Here is a 5959-nt window from a genome sequence, read left to right as displayed (position 1 = left end):
TAAGAGCTCCCCCTAAATTTGTGCATATTTTAAAATTTGCTTTGGACTGCAAATGCACAAAGAGTTAGAGTCATGGGTTACTCTTCCATGTCACATACATCTTGGTGGAGCGCTTAAAATGATAAGAATGAAATACATGCACTCATCACCAAGAATAGTAAATGATCACATAAGATAGATAAGATGATAATATTAAGCAACCATTAAGTGTAGCTTATGATCAAACACATGATCATCAATGTCTCACGAGCAACGACATAGTATCTCACACAAAAGCAAACAAAGTTCGAAAAACCACGAAATAAAACAAGAGAGAAAAAGCAGCACTCTCTCTCTCGAAGCCTATGATCTATACATTTTCTCCCCCTTTGGCAACAAGTTACCAAAAAGTTCCTAGAAAATGCATAGTGCTAAGTCGACACTCAGGCTTGATCTTCAGGTGGTGGTGGAGTCCGGAGCACTCCAAGGACGAAGCCTTCTGTAGACGTGGTCGGAGTCGAGGCTGAAGTGGACGCTGGAGCTGGTGGAACTGAGGCTGTAGCTGGTGCAGACGTGGTGGCTCTGGGGTCAGCAACTGGCACTGCAGACGACCTCGGACCTCGTGGCACTCTGGCAAAGGCATCAGTTGTAGTCTTGCCTCTCCTCTCCTGCATGTCATCCTGGAGCTGCTCCACTGCAGTCTGAATCTCTGTCACTTTGACATCCAAGTCATAGAACTTTTGTTCCATGATCCTCTCTAAGCTTGCCTGGTTCTGAGTTAGGGTGGCTAGTCCTTGCTCAATCCGCAGGGTGGATGCAATCAAGTAACCAAGCTGCTCTTGTTTGGTTTTCAGGAAATATTCAGATGCCTCCTCTTGAGTAGGCATCTTGGCAGCTTTCTCCTTCCTTGCCTTCTCCTTCTTGGCTTGTGCTTGTGCAGATGATGGTTCATTCTCAGTCATGACAACTTGATTATCTTCAAAATCTGGATGGATGGGCAGGTGTTCCTTGTCCAATAAGTATATGCCCGTGCCCATCTTGGAGTTGATTAATTCCTGAATTTGTGGGGCATATCCACAGCTCCTCTTCTGATCTGCTGCAGTCCTCTTGATAGTTTCTACTATGAGGCTCATGACCTTGAATTTCTGAGGCACATCAAATACATGAAGCAAATTGATTGCATGGCCTCTGATCATCTTGTGATCACCTGACTTGGGCAACAGAGTGTGCCTAAGGATCCAGTTAATGGTTGGCAGCCCTGACAGAAGATAATGCACAGACCCAAACTTGAAAGTATCAAGTGCCTCGTTTGGAATTTCCTTGTACATATTGTACATAGAGTTGTGGTCCATCTTCTTGGCATAGATATCCAAGTCATCCTCATGCTCCTCTGGGGCATTGATGAGCTATGCCCACTCAGCAACAGTAGATTGGTACCTCGTACCTTCAGACATCCATGTGATCCTACCATCTGGATAAAAATGTGTTGTGGAGTAGAACTACATGATAAGCTCCTCATTCCACTTTGTGAGCTTCTGCCCAACAAAGTCTGCTACTCCACAAGCATTGAAGCTATCATACACTCCAGGGTAGTGTTCTTCATTGTCCTTCATGTACTCCCAATCAAACCATCTCATGTCACAAACTATGGGCTTCTTGTCCAACAAAACTGTCTCATAGAAGTCCTGCTGTTCCTTAGTGTGAAACCTGTAATCAACAGCAGTTCTTCTCCTTGAAGCATACGGATCTGCTTCTCTCCACTTCCTCAGCCCTGAGTCTCTTCTGAGCTTCATGTCCTCAGCCACAGGATGAGCATCATTGTGGTCTGGGATCTTGGGCTTGAGCTTTCTCAAAACATGCTCTTCATCATCTTCTTCACCAGCTTCAGGCACTGGGGCCTTGTTCTTTTCAGTTGCAGGTATGCTTCTCGTATTTCTCTTTGGAGCTGTCTTGACCTTTGATGCAGCCTTGGGTGCTTCCTTGGGCTTAGATGCAGTAGCCCCTGATTTGATAGCATCACCCATTAGCTTGGGTGCCTTAGGTGCTGGTGCAGCAACCTCTTCTTCTTCCTCTTCTTCCATGATGGAAGCCTTTCCAAGCACTTTGGCTACGGTCTTCTTGACCCTTTCCTTCCTCTTCTTTCCCTCAGCAGCAACTGGCTCTATGGGAGTGGGTTTCGCAGTTGAAGCTCTGGCCTTTGACATAGGCTGCCTGCCTGCTGGCCTTTTGACTTTCATCCCTGGCTTTGTGCCTTGAGCTGAGCCATGTTCCTTCTCAAGCACTACTCTCTTTGAAGTTGCTTCCTCTTCTGCCACATAGTCCTCATCCTCTGATTCTGAGGTTCTCTTCTTCCTTTGTCTTGTGGCAGCTCTTGGCAGATTGCTAGGGGTGCTCCTGCTGCCATCATCTGAAGAACTTGAGGGACTAGTGCCCTCACTCATCTGCACTTGCTCTTCTGACATGTTCTGGCTATCACTTTGGTCTGACATGATGAACAAGCTGACTGCTGACCCTGTGAATAGTTTATAGATGAGGTAGAATAGATGAGCATCACAAAATGCAGAGATTTTTGCAAAAGAATGACTCAAAAACTTAGTTTTAGTTTCCCACTGAAATCATCTCGGATCTACCGATTTTCAAACTCGGTGATACCGAAGCAGTTTTGGAACCTAAACTAGTGAACTCGGTTAGACCGAGTCACAGTTCGGTGGCACCGAGACTGCTAGGGTTTCACAAAGTTCCAAAATCGGTCACACCGATAAGTAATTCTCGGTCAGACCGAGTCTCACTTGTGCAATGGCATAAGCCAAATCGGTGGGACCGAGTTTTTCAACTCGGTGGGTCCGAGATGGTTTCGGCGGAAACCTAACCCTAAAATTTTCGAACCAAACCTAATCTACGAGCGCATTGACTGGATAGGAGTGTTTCAATCGTGGCAAGAATCATGATGATCACAATGTGCTAAGAATCGGATTGGGGAATAGCACAAAGATCGAGTCCATACCCTAGTTCGGCGGAGACTCGCTACGGCGGCAACGGCAAGGTTGAATTCCGTTGACGGTGATGGAGACCAGCGACTGGAGGTGGCTGGCGGCGAGGAGACGATCCGGAGACCACGTTGGCAGAGCAGGCTATCACGCGGGCGAAGGGGTTCGGAGAAATTTCCAAATTTTTGCCCGTGACTATATATAGCCCGACCCTGTCGGTGTGACCGAGTGGAACAACTCGGTGGCACCGAGATGCAAAACTGTATACAGTTGTTGCAACTCGGTGTGACCGAATGGTTCAAATCGGTTGCACCGAGATCGAAAACCTAGATCAACTTAATTATCTCGGTAGGACCGAAACTGGAGTATCGGTCAGACCGATAATCATAAAGAGGTTTTGGAAGTTTAAGTCTATGACGAATCGGGGACTCCGAGCGCTCCTCACACAGAGTGGTTCGAATCTGACTTGATCAAATTTTGTGATGTAGCATGAATAGAGTTTGATACGAGAAAAGCATAGATAGCTAGGGGAGGTTCTTAGGCATTCTTGTCCATCCACTTGGCAAAAGGAAATAAAACCAAACAATCAAAACAACAAGTGGATGTCCTCGAATGAGTAAAATATGCAACCAGCATGCTCACACAATAAGATGGCAAATGAAATATGTGACAAGGCATGCACAACCAATTCTAGCATCTATCAAGCAATTTGCGATGACAAGGTCATCTATATATGAGTATATTGACTTAGGAGTCAAGTGAGAACACTTGATCATAGGTCATACTCATCGTTTAAGCTCAAGTGGGGTTACCACTTTTACATAAAGCATTGTTGTGTTCACATCTTTAGAGTTGCTTTAGCTCAAGTCTTAGAGTAAAGCTCCCCCTAGATGTGATATCCCCCCTTAGAGGGATGAACTAACCTCGGGTTTTGTCGATGATGACTTCATGTAGATGTTGAAGATGTGGATGCTCAATGTTGATGTAGATCACTTGGAGCTATCCATTTGAGTGAATTTCACTTTCAATACCTACATGGGTTAGTCCCACAAGGAACAAACAAGGATATCCATAGACATAGAGTGATGCACACACAAGAATGTCCATGAAAACTTTTAGGTTACCTTGTCCCTTGTCTTACCAACAAGAGGGTTTGTGACTCCTTGAACTAGTGCAAGATGTGGAAGTTGATTGCACTTGTTCTTGCCAAAATGATAAGAGTGAAGTATGTTGGCGGAGTCACCCTCAAGAACTCTCTAGTTCTTCTTCTTTTGGATCCACACCATCTTGATGGGAATCCTTGGAGTTGTAGTCGTACTTGATGAAGTGGAACTTGAAGTAGTCTTGGGAATCCACTTGACTAAGGTCTTAGGAGCTTCTTCAAATGCATCAATTTCCTCTTGAAGCTTGTCCTTGCCTTTTTGCTTGTAGTCTTGTGGTGGAAGATCATCTTGAGCTTGTGTCCCCTTGAAAGAAGTAACATACTTCTCTTGTTGAGGAACAAACTTTGTCTTGGGGTATTGATCTTCTTCCCACTCAACTCCATTGGCATTGAACTTTCGTTCAAAACCAACACCTTGATTCTTCCGGTGCATTCCTTGCTTGCGCACAATTTCCTCAAATTGCTTACTCCCGGCAAGGCTTTTGTACACTCCTTTCTCTATAATTCCCTTCAATAAGCTATTTTCTTGCTCAAGTGTAACTTGGCTAAGAGAATCATTAGTGGAATCAAGAGAACTACTAGAAGCAACAATATTGGATTTAGCATGATCATTGTTACTGCTAGAGGAAGAATCTTTCTTGTTCTTGTTATTAGACTTGACTTGAGGCATGTAAGTGGATAAGAGTAAACGCTTGGCAATGTAAGAAGAACTTTTCTTGCGGAGATCATCATTGATTGCTTTTAAGAACTCATGCTCTTGCTCAAGATTGAGCTTTTCAAAGCGTAATTTCTCATGAGCTCTTAAAAGTTCTCGATGATCTTCGAAGATAGTTTCATGAGCTAACTTAAGAGTGTTTAGTTCTTTAGTTAGATCCTAAATCTTCTCCTTATCATTGTCATTCGTTTTTATCTTGATTAGCATGATTAATTGACGTTTCATCATAGTATTCATCACTAGAGTTGTCAACAAGCAAATCATCACCTAACAAGTCATCTTCATCACTATTGAAATCAACATACTCGGGGTGTGTTACCTTAGGACCTTTGGCCATGAAGCATCTTCCAATTCCTTCATTTGGTGAGTCAAATATGTCGTAGGAGTTGGTTGACACAATTGCTAGACCGGCAACACCTTCATCTTGAGTATCTTCGGAGTCGGAGTGATAACTTCTCTCGGAGTGGCTGTCGGAGTCGGAGCCGGATACCCATTCACCAACATGAGCTTGATGTCTTCGTTTTGTGTAGCTCCTTGATGATTTTTCCTTCCTTTCTGAATCCTTGCTTCTCCGTGAGTATCTTCGTTCATAACGATCATCTCTACTCCTTCTCTCTCTTGGTGGTGATTCTTTGCTTCTTCTTTTTGGAGAATCTTCTCTTCTCTTGTAGGGAGCCGTACACTCATTGGAATAGTGTCCGGGTCTTCCACAACTGTAGCAGTTTCGCTCTCGACTAGAAGATCTTTTGTCATTGTAGGACCATGACTTGAAGCTTCTATCTTTGCTTCTACTCTTGTAGAACTTGTTGAAGTTCTTCATCATTAAGCTCAATTCTTCATTGAAGTTTTGTTTCTCACTTGATGATGTAGGAGCTTCACATGAGGCTTTCTAGGCACCACTTGATTTTTTGTGAAGTTCCTCTTTATCCTTAAGTGACATCTCATGAGCAACAATTCTTCCAATCACCTCCGTTGGCTTGAGATCTTTGTAATTGGGCATCATTTGGATCAATGTGCACACGGTATCATATTTTCCATCCAAGGCTCTTAGAATCTTCTTGATGATGAATCTATCGGTCATCTCTTCACTTCCTAAGCCGGCAATCTCATTTGTGA

This window comes from Triticum urartu, chromosome 1A, assembly GCF_056163025.1.
Source record: "Triticum urartu cultivar PI428250 chromosome 1A, HENAU_Tu73, whole genome shotgun sequence".
In the NCBI taxonomy this organism is placed as follows: Eukaryota; Viridiplantae; Streptophyta; class Magnoliopsida; order Poales; family Poaceae; genus Triticum; species Triticum urartu.
The sequence above is the reverse complement of the archived record's forward strand: the minus strand, read 5'-3'. Positions refer to the sequence as shown.